At 37.5% G+C, this 24,634-nt stretch overlaps 1 long non-coding RNA gene across 1 annotated transcript in view; it reads left to right on the top strand.

Annotated features, from left to right (window-relative positions):
• The window catches only part of LOC128082101 (uncharacterized), a 54,415-nt gene that overhangs the window by 12,972 nt on the left and 16,809 nt on the right, over positions 1 to 24,634 (top strand). The window contains exons 5-7 of the long non-coding RNA XR_008207548.1: positions 4,911 to 5,069; positions 6,486 to 6,568; positions 17,508 to 17,726. This is a non-coding gene — a long non-coding RNA (uncharacterized LOC128082101). The remainder of the gene's footprint in view (positions 1 to 4,910; positions 5,070 to 6,485; positions 6,569 to 17,507; positions 17,727 to 24,634) is intronic.

The raw sequence follows: 24,634 nt of genomic DNA, 5'->3' as shown, positions 1-24,634 counted from the left end.
TCTGTCTGAAGGCAAGGATATACATAAAGGGAAAATAACAAGTAAAAGGAGAGAATCTCTTGTGGCAAAACATAGCAGAAGTGTGGAGGAGGGGAAAGCAGGAAAGGAAGAGAGAAAATTACTAATGTTTTGCAGGCTTAGCCTGAAAGTCAGAATATAGTTTGTTGAAAAAGAACTGTGAGGAACCCTAAACTGATGAACTGTAACTGGCTGTATTAATGACATAAATTACATCTGGAAGACTTCTATTGATCAGTATCTAGAAGGAGATTCCAGCCGGAAAATTCTCTCATTCCTATAACTATCTAAAGGAAATGCAATGAAATAGAACAGCCAAAGTTTGGCGAAGAAAGGGAAAGTAAGTTTAGAGCAACTGTTAAACATCTATGTTGTGTGGCTGTATTGGGCCCAGTTCAGCCATTTGCACTCATACTGGCTAATAACTCCAATTAATTTCAATGAATGCAGTGGAATCACTTACATAGTAATAAAATTGGGAATAATAAAGGCACAAGGATGTAGTAATTTGTCTTAATAATTTCAGATTGCTTGCTAATTCTAACACAGGCATTGTAATTACGGGAGGCACGGAAGAATTCAACCTAAGAAAATGTAGATTTTTTTTTTTTATCAGTTGTATTTCTATTAGTATACCCTGAAAGTAGTTTGTTTCTGAACTGCTAAGTTGCCCTTGCCAAAACTTCACTTTTTTTTTTTTTTTTTTTTTAATGTGGTAGTTACTTTCTCTTCTAAATTGTATCTGGAACATAGCAACAAATGTCCAGTTACTTAGGTGTACATAAAATCATTTGAAACTATGAGCACCGTATGACTCTATTGAGATGGAAAGTCTGAAACATCAGGCTGCTAAGAAGTAAAAATAACACATATTGAAAAAAAGTCTGCAGGAAACTAAAAAGCCATTTTAGACAGTTGATTATTAAATTTATTGTTTTATAGTGTAAATTTATTTCCACTGCCAGTGGAAATTTTAAAATCACTTCTCTTCCCTCTGATATTTCCACCACTTGTTTCTTTTTCTTTTGCTTATATCACTAGAACTATAGATCCAATGAAGCTTGTTAAAGGAGCTATAGGGCTGGCTTACATTGGTTGTTGATTTTCTTTTACGAAATTTGAAAGAAATTTGTGGAAACAATGCTATTAGTTATCTTTCTCTTTGGAAGGTCATGCCCTTAACTATGAATTTGTTCCTGTTACTATGTCTTTGTGTGTTGTGCTTTGAACAGGCTGATGTGCATACCACTAAGTATACAAATTGCATCTGCCTATGCTTCTGCAGGATCAACGACTCAGTAGCCTTCTAATCGCAAAGGAGTAAAATGAAAATAATAATGATTTTAAAAATCACAACTGAAATAATGATAATTAAAACTACATTGCAGTTAGTTATACCTTGAGGCTGTGCAGCTAAACTTAGGTAACCTTTAGATCAACCCTTGGTGGCTGAGCAGTTGCATGGTGCATTGTGGTTCCTTCTCTGGAGTTATAAACTTCTCTGTGTTGGTCCTTGGGCAAGTACAGTGCAGTGAATGCTATTCCAAAGAATTTCCTCATATTCTATCTTCTCATGGATAACCATCTCCATTTTGTCCCTTACTATCCTGGTGACAGGTTAGTAAGCATAAAGAGAGGGCTGTGAGAGCACTACTGGCCTACAGCAACCTCTGCCAAAGGAATACTCAAGCATGCTGCGTAGTGGTGGTTGGGAAAGATGCAGCCAGGCAGAGAAATCTCCAAGTATAAGCTGGGTTCCTCTGCTCTTCTCATGTTCCTGCCCCTGGCTGCTGCTGGAGGCAGTACTCTGCTTTAGAGACCTTTGGTCTCACCCAGCCTGGTTGTTCTTCTGCTAAAACTTTTATGCGCTTTGATTTTTCTTCTGTTTTCTCTTGATAGGTAGATTTCTAAAGGATAAAAGGGCCGGAAGAAAGTTTCTTATCTCTTTTCATACTTCTATAGTTCTTATTTTACAGTCTGTTCACTTCCTAGAAAGAGGAAAGAGAATGTAGATGATGAGAACAAATACTGTGGCATCCCTGCCTGTCTGAGGCTGGTAATCTAGCCAGTCACCATCCCAGCCTCACATCCCAGTTCTCCCCATGGTTTCGGCAGCATTTCCTGCAACTTTGGTTGATGGATACCAGAACTGATAGAGAGTTATGAGAAATGAGTTGATAACCTTGCAGTCTGTCTGCATTTTTCCAGGACTTTGGAAATTTTATCCAAGTTTCCCATAAAATAAGGTTTCTGTAGAGCAAGTTGGAGAGAAAATGTTTTGCAGGTTCTCTGCTAAAAATCTATTTTAGAGAGTTCTTTTCTGATTCTGAAAACAAATTTGCTATGGAACAATGCTTTCTTATGTTGTATTTATTGTGGGAATTCTCAGAAATGCCAGGAAAGAATTATCACAGCATTGTAGCTGAAATTCCTCACAGTTGTGTGCTTAGCACTTCCTAGTTCAGGCCCTGTGGCAGCATATTCTTTTCTATTCACTTATTGACTCTGTGAAGCTGAAATTAATCTAATCCTTACTATCTATTTGAATAAAACTAAGTTCAGATCTGACAAAATAATTGCATTTATCCTTATGTTTCTTGATTTCAGCCTATTTGTATAAGCACAGTGCTCTTCTGTGAAGTTTGGATAGGAATGTACTTGAAGGTGTTACTAAACTAAGTCTTAAGAATGGATCCATTGCTATACTTGAGGGTTTGTTGTTTTTTTTAATTAACTGTTCTTTTTCAACATTACAGCATTGCAGTCCGCATTTTGAGAATAATCAAGTGCTTTGACTATTTGTTAGCTCCCTTTATATTATATTGTATATTTAAAGGTTAAAGTATGTCTTGATGAAAAAGTATTTGCCTTTATCTGTCCATTGCCAGTCTCTCAGTTGCTTCACATAAGAAAAACCTTTCTATTTTGACTGCATTTTTTCATTTCTCACCACTAAACTTTGCTGTATTTTGCACCATATATCACTTTGGTATTATGCATTAAAATCAGGTTTAAATTTTGACTTATCTTTATTGTATTTTACAAGGAGAGGGATTTTGCATACTACTATGTTTTCCGTTAGAACACAGCTTTAAAAAAAAAGACTTTTAAAAAAAAGTCTAAAGTAACTGAGTCCATACTTTGTCTCCTTGAAACATACTCTCTTTAAAAAAGGTTTGTGTAATTTTACATAATTCTTTTGGCAGGAATGTTTATTACCCAGCTGTGTGAAATTATTAACGTACCTCTCAGGCTGCATTTTCAAAGATCAGTAATATATATATATATATATATATATATATATATATATATATATATATATAAATCTCCTTGAGGGCCCTTGGTATATACTTTTTTTTATTAGAGACACTCATTCCACTTCAGTAAAAGGATGACACAAGATGTTTACTTAAAAAAGAGTCTTTAACATCCTCCTGAGAATGTTTTGATAGAATGGCATACATTTGGTTACAATTAGTAAGTCAAACAATTTGCCATTGTTATCTCACTGTGTTTGTCTAGAGCCTGTAAGGAGCTTTCAAAAAATATCCATCTCTATGTTGCAGTTAATTGACTGCATGTTCAGCAGCATTATTCTGTTTTATAAACTCCCCCTTCTCTTAGTTTAATCATAGAGATTTGAAACTAAGGCATGTGGTAGAAAGCAAAAGGGAATACTGGCACAGCTAAGCATAAGGATATATTGTACTTCTATAAAGGGTAATATTCCCATGTGTGGGGAAAAATACCGATGTATTCCTGCTACTTCTGAGTGCAAGATGTTGTACCCGAGGGCTGAAAGTAATAGTTGCTGGTGTGAAAGTATTCACCAATATCAACTGCAGATGAATGCTCTTGGAGCCAGCTGAAAACTGAGTTAATCATATTTTAGCTTAATATTTGAACATGACGTCTGTTTGGAATAATAAATAGTAATGTTTAAGTTATTCAAACTTTATTAGCAATGTAATTGAAAGATTCAAATCTCTATCACACACCTCTGCTATGTTGTAATTTGTTTGTTTGTTTGTTTTTTGCAATTTTACATGTAATTTGCAATTTCACTTTCGCTTTTATATATTAGCTAAAATGCATCTTTCTCTGCGGCATATTTTACTTTCTAAACAGATCATGAAAAGTCTTGGCTAAGATAACTATATGGATTTTTAGAGAGATGTTTCTTGGCAAGTACATCCCATGTTGCCACCAATTGTTTGGTTGTTACTTGATTAAGGTGGCTGTAATGTGTATTAGTGACCATGTCACAGAAGTTCTCTGTGCAATCATCACACACTGGAATCACTGCAGTGCTGATTTTTAGGCTTGATAATGAGACCTGGTGGTTCTGTGCCTTTAATTTTTTAGTGGTGGTGGTTTTTTTACACTTTTATTGGACAAACTGCTGATCACAATTCCTGTAACTGTAGCTTAAAGTTTTCTTTGGTAGTGAAGAAATGCAAAACTTGTGGTGCAGTTCCACTTGATAAATCTGCCTCTTTGTGAGTCTCCTGCATCCTTCGCTGGTACAGTCCCACTACTTTTATGAACTTTTGGTAGGATTGGTCAGTATTGAACTGAAAAATTCCCTTTTGAATTAAATAAAGCAATCCTTGATCGAAGAGCAGTTTAAATTCAATTTAGTTCACTACTGAGTGACTTTGTTGGAGTGAACTGGAAGCCAGTAGGAATGTTTGTTCAAAGGTTAACTTAACCTTCCCCAAGGTTGTAACAAACAATGGAAGATCAAAAGCTTTTCCAAACTCTCGCAGCTTTTATAGATTTGAGTCAATGTCTTCCCTCTGTAAAGAAAGCCTGTTCAACATACTTAAACTCATGATACAAATAATTCTTTTTTGTCTCTAATCGTAAACATAATTTGTCTGGTGTTTCAGTTCTTTAGATTTATGCAGTAGCCATGTTTGTCAAAGTATTTGGCACCGGTGACATCATCTTTGTTGAAACGCCGGACAGCGTGATGAGTCCCAGATGTTAATGCACACTGAGAGTCGAGAAAGAATAAAATTCAAAGGTCGACGCTAACAACTATGGAGGTAATGAAAGGTGATTTTATTTTCTTCTAGTGTTCAAATATAATTATTTGTATTTGTTTGCATAAATAATCAGTCAGGGACCGAATGCTCTGCACGTGCAGTACAAGGAGAGACTAAGATGCGAATTTGGATGAATGCTGAACGAAGGATTTGCCTTCACGACTGCACTACTTCCTTTGTGTTGTTTTCTCTATCTTTTACATTTTGCATGATTAGATTATAATATATGCCGAATATGTGTACTGAGAACCAAATGTGCCTCTGACTGAACTGCCAGGATTTAACGTGTCTTTTGGATAATGGTCATGCATGGTTATGTCAGCACATCATGTTTTCTAATGTACTGTAACATGACATGCCCACGTAACCGAGAGTTACGTTTCCTAATGACACATCATTTCTGCAAAATGCAAAAAGGATGTGACTTGCTAAGAATCAGGCTTGGAAATGGAAAAAAAAAATAATAATACAATTACTATGTGCACAGTTTTTCTGTTTCCAAAAGTAGTTTTCATGAAAGTATGTTTTAGGTGCTTTGAGGGGAAAAACAATCATAACAGTATGTAAGCGTTGTTTCCTGTTAACTGCATACATGCTCAAGTGTTTCCTATTGCATGCATATGGTAAAGTAAGCATTAAAAAATAATGTCCACCTTGAGCATGTGTAAGTAAGCTGTGTAAAATTGACCTGACCAATATTTCTAAGGAAGATCAGGCCTTACTTTCACATCAACAATGAATGCTTCCTTACAAGCATTTTGCTTTCTGGATCCTAGTCAGTGTCACAGTGGATTCCCATAGCCACAGTTAAAAATTTGGCTCTGAAAATGATTGTCCAGTTTTAGAAATTGTTTTCTTAATTTACTGAGTAGTTCTTCAGGTCTCATAGATGTTAAGACAAATTGTGTTAAAGCTACAGAGAGGAAGAGAAAAATTACAGCTTTCATATTGGAAGATTGTATCCTATAAACATGAACAATTAGTTGGATGTGTACAACATATGTCACTGCATTATCTTAAAGAACTTCACATCAGAAAAAAAAAAAACCACCAAAAACAAAATGCATCAAAATTATTGTCATTGTTACAGCTCTTCTTAGGAGACCATTCTTCATTTGTTTAGTTGGGGTGAAATTTTTGAAAATACTTGACATTAGCATCAGTATATTTCTATTAAAACAGTCTGAGATATTATCAAATGAAATCAAGAGGAAACACTACAGTTATGTATGCGAAAATTCCTAGGGCTGTAAATGTGAAGCTGCAGTAAGATGGCATTGATGCTGCTAAGTACGGGGGGTTTATTTTGGAAGTATTTCAATTTCTCTTGCATTTCCTTTCAGATTTCTTGGTAACATGGTAATAAATGCTAAAAATGATCAATTTACTTTTTTTTTTTTTTTTTCCTGTTTACAGGAGTGCACTCACTTTACATTCTGGGGTACATGGATGAATATGTGTTTTTTTACAACACATCCTAAAGCTGTTAAACCTTAGAGGTAAGTCTTTCAGATACCCTTACTAAAACCAACCTATCCACAAGATTTTGCTAGATTCCATTTTCAAAATACTTATGTCATTTCAGAGTCTAACTCACAGTTCTGAAAGAAGCTGGGATGCTCAGTATATTAGATCTCCCTGACCTTCAAAGGGACATCTGAGCATTTATGGTCAGACACTGAATATAAGAGGAGCCCAGTCGGATTTTTTTTTCCATAGTGCTTCATCACCTCAGTCCCTTTGAAATCACTTTAAACATTTTCCTTCAATTTAAAAAATGGGGCATGGAGTTCTAAATCATATGTGTACTTATGAAAATATTACCTGTAATTTATTTATACCTTGTAACTACCCCAGGAAAAATGTGTGTTGTGGATGGAGTGCTTTAGTAGAAAGTGTGTTCTATGAGTTTGGGGACAAATCTTATTTTTTGTCACTAATGTGTCATTTTAGCCGTTATTTGCTGAGCTGTGTCATTAGAAATCTAGGTCACGTAGGCCGTGCTTGAATTACATATCAGATGACCCAAATGTTTAAGGCAAGCTGGTGTAATTCAGCATCATTTTAAGCAATTTATGCCACTGAAGATCAACTCCCTCAAAGTCCTGCATCTTCCTGAGTGGAATTACTTCACCTTCTCAAGTCTTTTCTTACATCTTCTCATATTAGTCAGGACCCCCTGCCTTCCCATCCCTGGCTTATCTGACTGGCTGGTGCTACTGATGCAATTACTGTCTCCACATACAGTCTTTTATTGGTTTTAAAACCTGAAACACAAACATACCCGTGGAATGTGTGGAAATACTGAAGGAGAAAATTGCAGGGAGAAACAAAAAGCAGAGAAAACTTTGCTGAAGGGCAAGCAAAAGGTACCTGTTTGTTGCATACATTTGGGATAATACAGTAATGTCATGTAATAAAATACCACACAATGAATATATTTTTCCACAATTTAGTGTTATTTGCTGAACAATTAACATGCATGCAAACAGAGCAGCTAGCTTTGTCAGCTGTGTCTTCCACTTTTCTTTTTCACTTTTCTCTCCACTTCCCAGCAGACACTCACTTTCCTTTCTGTTCTTAATGCCAGAAAACTGTGCTGATAGAAACCAACAAATGTGTACTGAAGTGATTAAAAGTCATATTCGGAGCTATTGATCACCCCCCCAGCAAGGTCTTGCAGGACCATTGCATTACATGCCAAAACCACGTTACCAGACTCTCCACTAGCACAGTCTTAGCGCAGTGGCTTTTCTATTGGTTTTGGTTAAAGTGGAAAACCATTTGCCAGAAGCCTTGCATGTGATGTTGAGCACAGGTTTTGCAGCTGTCTGTGTAATTCTGAGAAAGGTGAAAAACTGATGACTTGTGCTCTGTACTGCCTGAGTCTGATTTTTTTTTTTTTTGGTCTAAGGTCACCTTATATTTGTAGATCTTGAAGAATTGTCATGAATATTTATGATGGCATAAAAAATCAAGCAGCTGCAAATTGTTTACAATATTCTTAAGAATGTGAAACCAGCTTCTACTGTAAAACAAATGCATCTGTTAGAATTGGACTGAAACTGACAGCTCTGCTTCTGCCTTTTCTTCTGTACGAACCTGAAAGTTGGAAAATTTTTATATCACTAATGTGTGCCATCAAGATGAAAGGTAAAAGCTGAATAAAAGTACCAAATTAATCATTCTAAGGATTGCACAGAGAGATACTTTAATCAAATATTAATTTGAAATAGATACAAAATCCACAAAACTTTGAGGATAATTCCAAATTACAGAATTGTAGTCCATTAAAAATGTTATCAATTTCTGTTTTTCCTTGCCTTTGGAAAAACAAATACTTCTGTAGCACAACTGCTCAGTTGTGCATACTCGAAAAAGTGCACATTAGAATCCTACCGCACAATCATGATTTACAGTCTGCCACTGATTTAATAGCTAGCTGGAAAAGTACATCAAGAGAAATAGCAGTATCTTTATTTAGGCAGCAGTAATCAATTCTAAATTTTGGCACTGGTGGTAAGATGGTATTTAGGTTGCATTTATAGTATAAAGACCCCAAAACATTTGGGTCTGTTCAAACTGGAGGAACACTGTGTGTGCTATAGATGAGCCGCTACAGATGAGGCACTCTGTTTCCTGAAATAAATATCTTGCATGAAAGGGAAAACTGTTCATCTGTTAAGACTATGATGATTTTCAAACTTTCCCTTGCCAAGCACTGCCATCAGCAACAGTGGTGACAGCAGCCTCAGCCTGCAGCTCTACAAAGGGTCACAAGTCACATTGCAGACACTTGCGTACCACTTGTGGTATGTGGAGTGCAACTTGGGAATGCCTGTGTTGGAGCTCATAATCCATTTAAATACGACTGTGCTAATAAATAAAGGATCCAATTTAGAGACTACAGTTTCATTTTACCTCTCTTTAGGAGGCTTCAAATTATCTGTATTTGGTTTCTCCAGTTCTTCCTACCAGTTGAATGTTACTTGCTCTGTCATTCAGTATTTCACTGAAATACATTCAACTCAGAAAGTTTAAGATTTCAGAGTAGATCTATAAAAGATCTGTATGGAAAGAAGGCTCCCTCTGCTTTGCAGGAGTATCTTTCTCAACTGCTATATAGTTTACTCTGCTCAATAAGCTGAACAATAAACTCCCTTTGTTTTCATTCATCCTTTTCTTTTTCCTTTTTATTTTTTTCATTTTTTCCTTTTTCCCTATTTTTTTTTTCCTTTTTCCCCTGCTTGCTTTCTTTTCTTTTTCTTTTCCTTTATTCCTTTTCTTTTTCTGCTGTCCAGCATTATACGCTGTCATAGAGTATCAGTCCCTGTGCAGCACTGCATTACAATTCAGTGAGGCTCCTACAACCAGCATGCAGGACTTCATCAGAAGGCAAAATGCTGTTCTGAGAGGATAATAACAATGAGAAATTCTTTTAATAAGGACCATTTTTAAATGTTAAGGATGACTTGTTTTAATTGAAGGAGAGGAAAGGAAATCCTACCAAGAGTCAAAGAGATCCCCTAGAGCTCTCTGAAGTCTTCAAATTGTCTAGTATAGAAAAGCCCAAGAATAAGCCATGAACAGAGGTTGTGAACAACCATCTTACTATAAATTTCATCTGGTAAGGTTATTCTTATCTGCAGTTGAAAATCTGGCCTTAGCTTAAATAAGATACGTGACCATCCTAGTAACTGCAGGCAAATCGGGAGAGACTAATTTGATGGACCCAACTTGTCCTGGATTTGTGTAAGTAGAGATGGAGAACAATTGCCATTCAAACCATTCTTTTCAATCTACTATACAATATCCACCTGTTCTGACAGCAGCAGGAACTTATGCCACAAATACAGGCTACTACCGTGACAGCAGCAGGTGTATGGCAGCAACAACTAATCAAATCAGCTGAATCAGAGGTGTGAATCACATTGCACTTCTGCGCAGTGAAAATGAGCAGAAGGGGAAGAGCTAAATGGCTGTGATTTTTTGTTTTGTTTTATTTTTAAGAACTTGTTTTTTAAAAAGGCTGTACAGCAGGTAAGTGCAAGGAGAAAGTAATGAGAAATTCAAAGGAAAATGACATTTCATCTTTGTTGCAAAGGCCGTGCAGAGAGATAGGCACAGGAGACACTGATTTTAATCATTTCAAAAAAAGCAAAGCATAGGTTTTGATTTTCCTAAAGAAGCAAATGCAAAAGAACTCTTGTCTGTACCATATGACTCATGATGCTTCTTTACCAGGCTTAAAGAGAATTGAACTTGAGTAATAGCACCATTAGAGCTCTTTACCAGGAGCCAATTCCTGTGGTTTCACTGGGTCCAGCTGCTGATGACTCACAGAGGAAGTGGTGGAGATTAGGTGCACAGGGAAAAAATCAGAACAGTTCAGAAATAAAGCAAATCAACCAAGCATTACCTTTTGTGCACAACAGAACAATGGCTTAACAACTAAGGTTCAAAATGATCCGTCTTATTCCCCTCATTTGTGCTATTCCTGTTGGAAAGACCACCAGGAAACATGTGAACCACTGTGGAATACACACTGTAATCCATGGAACATCTCAATTAATATTCCCTCTTGACTACAGCTAGAACAATACATAGCATCAAGCAGTTTAATCTCCGGCAATAATGCCTTTTGTGAGATCAAGAGGTCTTTCCCTTGAATTAAGTTTTAAGCAAGGATTTTGAAAATTAGTTAGGTATTCTGCATAATGTATACTGGTGGCTGCAGGTTCCGTAAGTAGTAGCTAGGTAAAACTGCATAGAAATTAGCTGCTTGTCATTAATAATGTTGCCATCAGTCATTTCTCCTTTTGCAAACTGACACTGGGTTCCCTTTAGAAGAGAGTTAATCCTCCAACAGGATTTGTTACGAGATAATGTATCTCAGATTGTATGAAATTTCAAACCTCTTATATTCAGCTTTGTGCTACAGAAAAAAAATATGTCCCAGCAGCAAAACGTTAAAATACCTAATTTGAAAGGGAAGATGAAGACATTTTTGATTAATTTACTGAAGTACAGTAGTACTGCTGCTCTTGTCTTACATCACCACAGACTCAGTCACAGAACTCAGGGAGTTTTCTTCAAGGAAACTGCAATTTTGGGGGACTGTAACCATTTGGGGGAGGGGTCCTATCCAAGTTTTTATAAGTTGATAAAGTAACTTGCTGCAAAAACCTAAGACTATTTTGACTAAATTAGACTATTTCTTTTAAAATATTTGAAAAGAATAATGTACAAAGAGCACTGTGGGAAAAGATTATTGCAAGTTTTGCCAGGTCAGCAATTTATCCTCGTTTTTAAGAAGGAATCGGCATAGAATTTAACCTATGTTCCACTTTCTATTTCCTGTAAGGATTGCAGAGGTAAGATCAGCTGGTGATTATACACTGAGATGCATTTTATAAACATTTGCTTTAGTAATTAATGTAAAATGATTCACAATCCTCTCTTCAGAATATTAAGTAATGCACTGTACCTCACATGTTTACCACCAGCCAGCATTTTTAACAGCACAAGGTGACTGCTTGGCACTGGTACATGGCCTGTTCAGCCACACTACCCTCAGCCTTAGTTGTGCGTCAGTGTTAGAAATAAGCACTTAACAATATTGGCAATGAGAAAGTTGCTTCTGCTGGTATTTTCCTGCATGTAAATTCAGTTCATGGGCTGTAAGTTCCCCAGATGCTACAGATCTGTTAGCTGCATTAAGCAACAAAGATTGCTTAATCATAGAATTGTAGAATCGTTGAGGTTGGAAAGGATCACTAGGACCATCATGTGGTCCAACCATCAACCCCTCCCTATCATAACTGCTAAACCATGTCCTTCATTTGAGTCAGGAGCACACTATATGCATGGGATACAGCTGATTAGAGCCGTGGGTATGGCACAGCAGTCAACAACATGATGGGTAGTCCAGACAAGCATAGGGGACTGCCACGGCTGTCCTGGTAAGCTGGTGTGCTGTGAGCTTTGGTGAGACATCGAATTCCTCATCCCTGCACAAAGCCACACGGATGGAACAGGTCCTTTACTTTACTTTCCTCTATTAAAAGTCAGTTATTTTATGATAAAATATTTCCATTCATCTTATCTACCTTGATTCCTTGGCACATATGTAAAGATGAAAAGGATGAAACTTTATTCCTAGCAGTATATTAATTATGGATTCTGAAGGGGAAAAAAAAAGGCTAAAATGAAGTTAATATGGGTTAGAAATTGTTTATTTGATACCTTTATACTATCCCTTTAAGATATGTTAATATGAACTGGCTGTGAATACAACATCACTTAGTTGGTTTTCATCTGGACCTTAGAGCACAGCAAAATTATTAGTACATAAATCTGTACTAATTTACTCTAGATTAAGATTCTTTCATCAACATGCACATATAAATTATACCATTAATCATAATGATTTCTTTCAGTATTCATGTGGATGAAATATGTAATTTCATGGGAATCCCACTTTAATTTAGTGTGAATTAATGTCCACTTATTGAAAAGTACCACATACATTGATATTTCTAGAGGAAAAGAACAACAGTCACGATGCATTTTAAACTGTAGCCTAAATGACCTGGGTGATGGTAAACAACCACCAAAGGAACATCACTGCAGGTAAAAGAAAGTTATCTTAAAAGGAGTTTGTTTCAAAGTTCATTAGATCAGATGGCAGCCTGGCTTCTATGAGCAGGTAAAGCACATGTGAGTGAATGAGGGGACTTCTCTCTCCTCCTTGCCCTAGGGAAGAATGGTATGAATATGCAGAGTGAAGAGAGAACAGAAGCAGAGGTGCATTCCTAGATGCTCAAGAAAGCAGTGCAAAGCCATCTGCTGCTTCTTTTTGATGGAGTGCCTGAATGGACATGCCTTCCAATTGGCTTCAACAATAAATTTCACTGAGAGAAGCAGCACTGTCCATCCACTTTTCTCTAGGCAGTATTTTAGCAATGGATTAATGTTTGGAGATAGTTGACCCAAAGATTGAGCAAGTAGAGAATCTGTGGATGGGATGACTTGGCCTCAGTTTCTCTGACCTAAGAAATGCAGCTTCCTCCTTAAGAAGTGCTGTGCCCTTTCTGGAGGTGAAGTAGGATATCACTTAATCTAGCTATCAAATATATAAATGGAACATACATATATACATATGCATGCTTCATAAGTGAGACAGTGAGGGGGAAAAAAGGAACTTCTGACTATAACAAAAGATTCATTAGGAAAAATGAACTAATCAGTGCTCTCCAAGGAGAAATTCATTCTGTTTAGGAGGCCGTACCCTCTGCTGCTGCACATACTTAATATAATTTATATTATTATTTAAATCACTGCGTAAATTTTAGATACTTTTAAAAATCAAGTTAATGGACCATACTTTACTGCTTATCATCATTTATATCAAGAATTAGTAGCTGTGGAGATAAAATATGTGAAGACAATGGAGAAAATGCAAACAAGCAAATATCATAAAATTCACGTGTAGCATGGGTATGAAATTCAACCACAGAAATGAGCCCTTGGGAAAGTTCAGTGTTGTGTGGTACAGACTTTAAGCCATGTACACTGTGTTTCAGTATAAGGTGTTCTTAAAATGGCTTGTAAGGACAGGGGCAACCTCCCAGGGCAGAGCATTTCTTCCGCCAGGAAGTGTCTTCCTCTCCTTGCTTTGGATACAAAGACAGGCAAGAATACAGTGCAGGCTTCTCATAACCTTAAGTGAAAGTAAAGAAGGCAAATTAGGGAATTCTTGGGGAGAGCACAGACACCTCTAAGGACTGCTTAGGAGCTGAAGAAAGGAGCTTAAGGTACTCTAAGCAGGCACAAACTAGAAACAAAGAGAGAAAGAAACAGAGAAAGATAATAAGAACCTGAAAGAGTGAGAGGATTCTGGCAGCCGAGATAAATTCAGAGCCTTCTGTTGTGGGCTCATTAAAAGGCGGAAAATATTCCCTAAAAATGTCTTACCTGTACCAGGCAATAAAACAGCTGTGCATCATTGCTTCCTTCAGGTTAGCTGTGCTGTATTTCATTCCACTGTGTGCTCGCAGCCAAGAAATGTTGACAGGAAGCCCAGTTTGTGAAGCTTTGACACACAGTCTTTCACAGCCCCCAATTCCTGTCAGTGTCACTGCAGCTTGTGTCACTGGAGGGAGCACCGTACAGACGGGACAGCACGATGTCACCGCACAGTGCCACAGCAGCCTCAGGGGAGATGGGAATCGATGGGCAGCATGCAGGACCAGGGTTAGCACTCACTTATAATGTATTAACTATACTTGTCTAACTTATTTTATGACTGCTCTGATAGAGCACGGGAATCTAGGTAGCGAGAGAGCAGTGTAGCCCATGGAGAAGCATGTTATGGAACAAAAGACCCAGAGTAGAGTTTGGGAGGTGTGAGAGGATCGTGGGAGGGCTGCGGTGGGGTCTGTGCCCCCACTCTGAGGGCTGAGTAGTCAGTCTTGTGGAGAGAAGGTGGGAAGGATTCTTCAGATTTGTGCATTACTTTCTGACCAGTTAATTGCATGCCATTCCATAAGGTGTGGTCTTGAGTGAGAAAAACAGTTTAGAGCTGAGAACTCTTTGTTTTGGCATCTGGTAACTCAGGCCTAAACTCATCTGTCTTTCATATTCCCTCATTTGCAGTCTGTTTTCTTTCTGCCTGGCTTGTAAACTTTCTGCTAAGTGAAAGAAGTTGTGAGTTATTTTTCAGGCATGGATCCCTTGCTGCTGCCACAGTGCAAAGGATAAAAAAGTAAGCTGTTATTAGCAGAGACAAATTTGGGCCCCTGGCATCTTACAGCCCTGACAAAGTAGCTGTGGTGAAAGCCCAATTTTAAATAGAGCAGATGGCCACGTATTGCCACCTCCTCTTTGCATTCACTAAACTTATGTTCTGCCAAAGGAAGAAAAGCTATTTTACTTATGTGCTGGCCAAATGATTTCCTCTTAGTGTTGTTGTTTTTTGTTTTTTTCTCTTTGGCAAATGCAAATCATATTTTGTAAGGCTCTATTTTACCATGCAGTTTGTAACCTACAAAGTTACTTCATTCCTGAATACGATGTTGGATAAAATTGTTTCCTTTCAAAGGAAAAAAAAAAAAAAAAAAACCCCTAAAAATGATCTTTGGGTCTGCTCATTTCAGGTAACAGTAATTATCTAAATTATTACTATGGTCAAATTATTAGTTGCTGCCCAAATGGCTGCCTGCACTGTTAGGTCACCTGGCACTTCTGTATGAGCATTTTTATTGCCTAAGCATAAATAATTGTCATTCCTGATGAATTCTCAAACTGCTGCCTCAGATGCTCCTTATGCATCATCTGTGTATTACTCAGGCTCTGAAACTAAACAGGTAGATTGCTCACAGCAACACATTTCATCCATGTCCTTTGGTTTCAGATGCAGTGTGCACCTCCAGCTGTCCAGGAGCATCTCCATTACCCAGTGTTGTGGTACAGCAAATAGCATTCTGGCCTCAGTGTTCAAGCAGTAGATTAGTGACAGCAGTAGGCAGACAACTTTTGTCTCCAGGGAATATTAGAAATCTAGAGCTAGAAATAGATGGATTAACTCAAATGCAGCTCAACCTCTGATCTACATTATTGCCTCTCTTCTTTATCTCACAAGGGAAGCAGAGATAAAGAGTGATAGACACTGATAATGATGGAAGTCCGTGATAATACACCGAAGTGATAAACTTCTTTGTGGCCCTCATTGTGCCCAGTTGTCTTCAGCTGGTTATGAGCTCTAGCCTCAAGCTATTTACACCATGATCAGGCTAGTAATTAGCAAAATGTTTAATATAATATAGAAGCAATTAGGAGGTGATAACATGCAATTAAGATGTGTTTTCAGATTAAAGATTTTATAGTGCTCTCTTTCTTGAAAAGATAAAGTGCCTATCTCAAAATGTCAAACTGCAGTGATTTAATCTGAGTTATTTTCAATTAATATGCATGTATTCTTGCGATGTGTTCACCGTTGTTATTGACATTGATAAATTAAGCTCATCCCAGCAGAATTTATCCTTGAGTCGCTCTATATTTCCTGAATGTCAGTTCTTTATTCGTATTTTTTTATGCCTACAAGCTGTGCATGATCTAACTCTAAGTCCCTTGATTCATCCCTGGGATTACAGTAATGTGTCAGTCTGAGTGGAACAATAATCTGAAAGGGCATTGTTATAAATAGTGTGTTAGAATATAATTGTTTGTCATGTCGTTTCTCCCCTTTAAATCCCTCTGAGTCCTGTTTAAGTAATTTAGACAGCTAGAATGACAAGAGTCTTGAGACTTCACTTATAGAGTTGTCCAACCAGTCTTCAGCCTACTCTGTCTTTTGAGACTGTCTCATCTGTGAAGTAGGAAGTGCAAACAACAGATGAGTTCCAACTACACTGTGAATTTGTTATTAGATTTTACTCAGGCCAATTATAGAGTAATGTAAAAGCTCCTGATTCTAATTTTGCCCTGACTAGTCAATAGAAGTGCTTAGACAATAGGTGCTAGGGTATTTCCTATCATTACTGCAGAAGTTACAATCCCCAAGTATTGCAATTCGTATACTGGTGTTCAGCATCTGAAGGGGAGGATATATTTTTTTAAGATTTTTTTGATACATTTTCTAATCATATGGAAAAAAGTATCTGAGGCAGGACAGGTAATTCTCTGTATGGAGCCAGCTTTTTACCAAAAGCAATGAATCATTTCCAAGAAAAAAAATTACTAGAAATTACACTTTCTTATTAAATCATCCAGTACAGTTTTTGGATCATACAGAACTTTAACTTGTGACATGTTTTTTTGGTCTTCAGTCTGTTCTTTCAGATCTTTTAAGCCGTTCCAAGCAATGAGGTGTCCAGACATCAAAGAATTTGCATACAGCACGTATCAGATGTTTTTTCTCAATTTAACCATACTTTCCATCTCTGCTAAATAATGTCCCCATATGATTAATGCTAACACTTTTAAAATATTTGCATTTATCTTTTCTTTTGTTCTTTCTCGTATTCATTTAGAGATTTTGTTTGTACATGGTTGCAAAAGGGTAAGTTAGCTGACAGTCATTGCTCAGCAAAACAGATCAGACTGTATTTGGTTTTGAGCCATCCAAAACCACAATTAAACACTGTGGAGGCCATGGATTTAGTGAAGTAAGGTGATACAGCTCTTCACTTCAGCTTATGCTGACTGACCAGTGGCTGATAGCGTGCAGTCAGCCAACCCAGTTCTTTTCAGGCCTGTTTAAGCATATTGGCATTTGACAGCCCATGAATCATTCTTGGTCAAAATGTGCATACTTGATTCTTGCCTATAAATAAATATAGTGTCTCTCAAGTATGTCACTAATGATAGAATGAAGTTACGCTCTTGAATGTTATCTGTGAGTGTTTCACTGTCCTGCCCTTCACCGTTGCTTTGCAGGCCATTTAAAAGATGAGCAAGAACAAACAACGTGATTAAAGGGTGCTGCCGAAAGCTGTACAGGTGTCAGCTGCCACCACTGCTCATTACACAGATGAAGCTGTCAACTTTTAATTTATAGACAATTTGAGAAGGGGTACATGAAGACTTGAAAAGAAGGCTTTCTTTCGCTAAAAGGAAAAAAAGAACTGTTATAAGAACCTCTGCTGAAATGCACTGGTAAGTAGGTAGATATCTCACTGTCATCGTCCCAACAGGAAATCCCACTCTAGGAGTGAGATTTGTTTTATTCAGATGATTCAACCCAAAAGCACTGAGGTCAGATAGAAAGCATTATAATGTAGCTGGCAATTCCCAACAGCCTGGTTTGTTCTGGATCAGTACCAGGGATGTGAGGAGTTATGTCCTGTTTTTTGGAGAAAGTCGAATGAGAGGGACTTATAATGTTTCCTTCTTCTGATGAGGTAACTCTGTGAAAACAGCTTTGCTTGGTGGAACACAGGTATGGCTGTGCCCTCACTGCCCTGTGGCTGGAAGCAGGGGGGGAGATGTCTACAGAGAGGAGAGCGAATGGGATGAATATCCCAGCCTCCCAGCTTGATGCAGCCTTGCATGCTTCAGCCAGACTCCTGGTGGAGTGGGTCATCTGGACTCCAGTATGTGAGGCTCTGGATGATGGGATTCCTTGTATACTGGGAAAGTGATGTGAATGCCAGAATCAGTGGATTTTTACAAAGATCACTCCATCTCTCATGCTGAAGCTCAGAAAAGCCTCTCAATTACTTTGTTTTCTTTCCCAAATAAGTAATGCAGAAATCCAGAGGTGCTAAAGGAGGTAGTAAGTCAGTCAGGGTGTATAGAACTAAAAAAAAAAAAAACAACGTAAATGTGTTCATGCCACTGGGATATCACCTGAGAGGGGTATTTCTGTTCTGGATTTGCCTCTAGCTACAATTATAAGACCATCTGTATAGTATATGTTTGTTTAAAATTTTTCTTTACAGGCACTCCATCAGTGTCATATACAGAGCTTACTGAATTACACCACTCACATATTTAATAACAAATCCTTCCAGAAACTATTATGGATTTAAGTGTGATTATAGTAAGAATATCCAATAGCTACTTTAACTTATACGAATTCCAATTTTGCAGAGCTGTAGACTTAATTATACTGTAGCCTAGATAGATATCAGTTTTAGTTGTGCTTCCAGCAACTTCTTTTACTTTTGACCAGAAATGATGCGCATTACAAAATTTTCTCAAATGCTGTTATGATTATTACATTACCCTGCACAACCGAGAAAGGAAATAATGTTAGGAGTGATTTTCACTTGCTGCTTCTCTGGGTTAATTTCTACCCTAGTGAAATTAGAATCAGGCTCAAGACTTCACACAAAGCTTCCTTCCTGTGTGACATAGCAGGAAAATTCTAAATTTCCACTTGATCAGCAGTGTCAGATGGTAAAAGAAGAGATGGTATTCTTTTTCTCTTGTGTTTGTTTCTCTGTTTCTGCATTTATGTAGTGCACATTTAAGAAAAGAGGAAAACAGATTTTTGCAGAGCTACCTTTGAACCTTAGAGTTGCTTTACAACACTTATTGCATTACTAACAAGCCACAGGTGTACACTACAGGAGCGGGTGAAAATGTAATTGAGGGGTATGATGACAGTTAATTGTCCATAATGTATTTATCCCAAGATGCACTTATGCATCTGTTATATATTTAGGTATTTGTTACTAGTAGCTTTGGTGATACTTAAGCAGAGGGGCATCTATATCTAAAAGACAATAAAAAAGGAAAATGCTATCAAGGGGCTTTAAAGTGGCAAGACAAAGAAAGTTCGTCTCTTTTTCGCTGTCTCTGAAATGAATAGGTCTATTTATTTCAATGGGATTTTTTTTCCACATGCCATATTAAGGTTTGAGTACAAAACACTTGACACTGTTTCTGGGCGTGCTATGTGTCTGAATTACATGACTACCTGCAAATATTTTAGTAGAGAGATATTTTGATATTTGCCTTTCTAGTGTAGTTTCTTCTCTGCTTCAGCTAATTGTTGTTCTACATCAGTTTTGCACAATAGATTTAAGTAGTGTCTGTTCACCCACTGACACACAGAGGATTTATGTGTGGGAGTAAGCCACAAACTTCCCCTTCTCTTTACTGCCTCCCTCATGCATGCCTTAAGAATAGATGTGATAATTAGTCATCTACTTTTATCTATATTTGTATGCCATCCAGACATCTTGTCTTAAGATAAGAACATCAAGTAGCTGTATCAAATCAGTGTCCTGCATCCAAAGCATGGTGGCACAGCTTAGATGACTGAGGGTGATTACCCATTTTCTGGGCCTGCTTCTACTCTCTGTGAAGGCAACAGCAAAACTCCCATGAGGGCCAGCAGGGAGAAGAACCAAGCTTCAAAAAATGAGGTTATTTCTTTTTGAGTTCGCTCAGCAGGAGTCACACAATTGAAACCAAACTGCATATCTTTAAAGTCCAGTGTAGATCAGGTTAGTAACAACATCATTTCAGGACAGCGATGGGTTCCGAGCAAACACTCTGTGATAGTTCATGCATTCCAAAACTGATGATGTAAACAGACAAGCTGTATGAGATGCCATAGCAGAGATGGGATCCTAACCCCATTCTGTAGTGAGTCATGTTCCTTAAAAATGTAACTTTGCCATCACAGCTCATCTTGCCATGGCGCTGGTGCTGCATACTGATTTGCTCGGCTCCCGTCAAGCGTTACCCGCATTTTGTAAGGGGGACATCAGTCCAACTCTATATAAGATCAGGGCCTGTGTAACCACATTATCTTAAAAGCACACAACTCAGTTCGTGTCAGAAGCTGTTTGCTACATTTGAAATTGGCTAAACATTAACATCTTAGAAATATTATCTGAAGTCGCTGAACACTGATATTAACCTGCTGCATGCTTGGAGTGCTATGATAAAAATTCAGTTGCTGTGGTAATTGTTATATTATGTTCAGAAAAGTGCCAAGAATATAATTGCTTGCAACATGACTGCAGTTCAGCTTTAATCTACATGGCAAAATTGTTTACTGAAATAAAAAATTAAAAATAATAATCTGAATTTTTGCATAAACAAATATATCCAGAAGCAGACTCTTTATTAAACTTTTAACACCAAAATTATGCTTATACTTTATTAACCAGACACTATTTGTAACACCTACTGCTGGTTAAAAGCAAAAGCAAAAAGCACATAAGACCCAAGAAACCCCAACAAAAAACAAAAGCCCAAAACACAACAAACCCAAAACCACCAGAGGATGATTTCCTTAAGAATGTTCTCTCAGGTATGTTCAGAATATTAATGAGGCCCATCTATTTCTGTGGGATAATAACAATGTCCAAGAACTGAATAGAATCTGTGACCTGTGAAAGGGCCATTCACATGCTTTAGTCTGCCTTAGCACATTCCTTAACAAGTGAACATAGACCTTTTTCATAGTCATCCTAAATGTTTCAACTGTGTGTTTCATGGTTTGGTTCTTGTGTCTCCAAAACACATAGCTTTTTTCTTTCTTTCTTTTCTTTCTTTCTTTTCTTTCCTTTTTTTTTTTTTTTTTTTGTCTAGTGGGAAGTATTCTATGCTTTCCTCATTTAAATGCTTATGTCTTTATGGTTATTTTTACTGCCATACCTATGGGGCTTCTTACTATATTGCCTGTAGCTGAAAGAGATTTTAAAGGAATGAAATTTATTCTGTTTAAATCATCGGGGGCATACAACAATATCTTAAACAATTAGCAATAATTAAAAAGCATCCATTTGAACTGTGTGAAAAGCAAATAGATTTAATTTAAATACAGTAGTCGGGACTAAAGATTTTTTTTCATCAAAACCAGGAGAGGTCTTCCCCTCTTCCCCTGCTGCTTTTATTTTAGGAACTTTTCAGCCACTACTTTGCTGAAGTATTCCATCTGTAGTTTGGCAGCTTCCAACATGTGAGATGAGTTTGTTGGTGCAAAGCATTTCCCAGGGGGTTTGTGCCAGGGATTACCAGAGCCTCCACAGAGCTGATGCAGATACACTTCTTGGTTGCTGGAGCTGAGGCCAAAGGTGAACAGACTTGGAAAATTAAGAGTCTGCTCTGTTAAATGTAATTTGGTCTGTGTTAGGAACAGTGGCGGTAATGCAGTAGTTTAGTGGAGAGACAGTAAAATATATTCCAGTAATAATAATTATTATAACAAGCAGTAAAATGTCGTTAGAAATATTCTGAAGTCTTGCAAACAGCTTTCTGTTCAGTCTGTGATTGTTAGTGATCACTGTAGCAATTCTCATTTGACACAGGGCTGTTTGTGAGCACAATGATCCTTGCCTGTGATGTGTGTCAGGAGCAGTTTCTACAGCTACTGGTCACTAGTGATGGTGGAAGGTTCCTTTAGGTGGGACACCAGAAATTGGCCAGGTCTCAGCCAGTGCTTCTTCCTGTGGCAGGAATCTGTCTCTCATTTGTTCTAACGCACAAACAGAAATGTGAAGTCACACATTAGTTGTAGTTGGCACCTTTTATTTTGTACTCTTAGGGTCAACATAGGGTATCTGTGCAGACCCTTGCTTTCCTGCACTCTTCCCTTTCTTTCTCTGTTTGAAACCATATTCAAAATTATCAGGAGTGTTATAGCACGAGTAATGCTATTTGAGTCAGAAAAGTAGTTTTTATAGGAATGATCCCACAGAACAGTTCATTGATTGTAATGAGGATGATCAGGAGGACACAGCAGCAGCTGCTTGTGCCAGCAAGGACAGTGTCTGCAGAACTGCATTCTTCCTGTGTTGTAATCACTATAGCATAGACTTTAGACACAAACTGAAGAGATATTATTTGCATATCATAACAAGGTTCTTAAAAATAGTTGGATTCAGGTATTCTTTTTTTTTTTAATTCAGCTGAAAATGTCTTTATTTGATTAGTGTGGCATTTTTCTCCAACTTGGAGACTGAGAGTATTTTCATAAGAGCATGAAAGGGGAAGAGATAAATACTAGACAGTTTGTTGTAAGTGCCAAATAAAGTGACATCTATCTATGCAAGCACCATTTCTAACAGCACCTTGTGTCCACTGAAAAATGCATAAGAGCCCACAGATAGAAAAAAGGTTAAAAACTAGTGACCTAAATAATTGGTTCAGTTTTCAAGAGTGCTGAGCACCCAACTGTTCTCACTGATTATAAACAGATGATGATAACGAGTAACAGCTTCCATTGATTAAAGGCATTTTTTCTGGGGGACTTGTCCATAGATGCTTAGAAGAAGGATACATCTAATACAAGTCTTTGATAAGGAGGAACATTTCTCCCTTGGTTGTCTATTTTGTATGCATAGCGTACATAAATATTTTTGCTTTCACAGTATCTTATTTTTTCTTAGAACTCATTTCAGAATTGAACTGAAGCAGATATGAGAAAGCATAAGACGAGATCTTAGTTTCATTTGTGGGTTGTATGCTGCTTCATGCTTCAGTCCTGAAACTGAAGCTTTCATATTCACTATTACTGTTTGACCACCTCTTTTAAACTTAGTAAATTCAGCATCTTATAATACAGAGGAGTTAGAGAAATATCTGAGTGATGTGTTAAATTTTGTACCAGCTTCAGATCTTTTTTGGTTTCCACATCTAACAGGCTTCATGTTTTGATTCTGTGTTATTGTGGTAAACACAGAAGAGCTGTGTAGTTTACTGGGAGAAAAACTGTGCTAAGTGTTACAGAAGAAAATTCAATCCTGCATTTTAATTGGTAATTCTGGGCAGGCTTCTTAAAGTTTTTGTCTTTGAAGTTGTCATTTCTATACTTTGCATCTCTAAGTCTTTATAGCTTTGTCTTAATTAATCTTTTGACAGTTTCTGGAAGATTGATATTGGCAGTGAATTTTATTGGTGTTATTATGAAATACTTATGCTTGTAACTGACAATAATCTAAGCTGAAAATATATGAAAACCTCTAGACTGGAAGGCTAATAGTTCTATTAAAAATATTTGTGTTCTACAAAATAATAGCCTTGGTCCATTTTGTCAAATTCAATACTGCTCTGATCTATGGGTATTTTGGGTAGCCGTATCGCAGCACTTGTCAACCATCATCCAATCTTCTTCCAAAAGAATGTTTTTCAACACTTTTCATTCTGAGTGCATCATGCTGTAATAACAACATTAGCTGGAGCCAGTTTTGGTCATAGAGAAATGGAACCATCTCATCAGTATCCTACCAGGAAAGGATTTGTCTAAGAATTTGATTATTTCAGTAATCTGCTGTCAGGAAGATTTAAAGGTATTGAACTGAACCCTTCCCTCTGAAATGTGCCAGACCACTGTTTAAAAACAGATATCCTAGTCTTAACGTTTTGGGAGCATTTATAGTCATTATACTATTACTCTACCTATTGCTAAGTGTGTCTACATGAGCAACACTAAGCAGAGCCCATAGCTCCTTTACTTGCTCTCTATACCCTGTACACATTGAGTGGTGAAGAGGAATAGGATCTGGAAGATCTGAACAAGGTGGACTGGAAAAATAGATGCTCAGGTAGTGAGGAGTGCTCACGTCTATCAAGTGAATGAAGCCATGCTATGGGTGGGAGCAGCAGACATCATTCAGGTACTGCATTGATCCACCTCACTTCTGCTCGCTCTAATGACACTCAAACGCAATTAAAGCCATCAGTTTCACTTTGTGATTTAACTGTAAAGAGCAATTGTTTACTAGATACGTACGATCATCCTTTCCACTCAGAAGAGGGAGCCAGAAAGCCAAACTCACGGAATCCTGGGGGCTATAGAAATAAGAAGGCTGCTGAGAACACACACATGCAAATGGCAAATTTGATTACAACGATGGGCTGTCTGCTTTGCAGCTCCTGGAAGCCCACCCTCAGCCATAAAAATGCAAAAATAGTGCAACAGGCAATGTGGCAGAACAGGGCGCTCTGTATTCATTCACAATTAGGTGTTCTATTCTGTTGTCACCAGATGCTGCCACGCACATTACACAACAGAAATGGGATTAGCAGGAATAACAAAAACCTGTCAAAGCACAAAACCATGGCCTAGTAGTCCTGACAAATTAAACAGTCTACAATGAGTG

This window comes from Tympanuchus pallidicinctus, unplaced genomic scaffold (genome assembly GCF_026119805.1).
Source record: "Tympanuchus pallidicinctus isolate F22 unplaced genomic scaffold, pur_lepc_1.0 scaffold22, whole genome shotgun sequence".
NCBI lineage: Eukaryota > Metazoa > Chordata > Aves > Galliformes > Phasianidae > Tympanuchus > Tympanuchus pallidicinctus.
The sequence above is the reverse complement of the archived record's forward strand: the minus strand, read 5'-3'. Positions and strand labels throughout refer to the sequence as shown.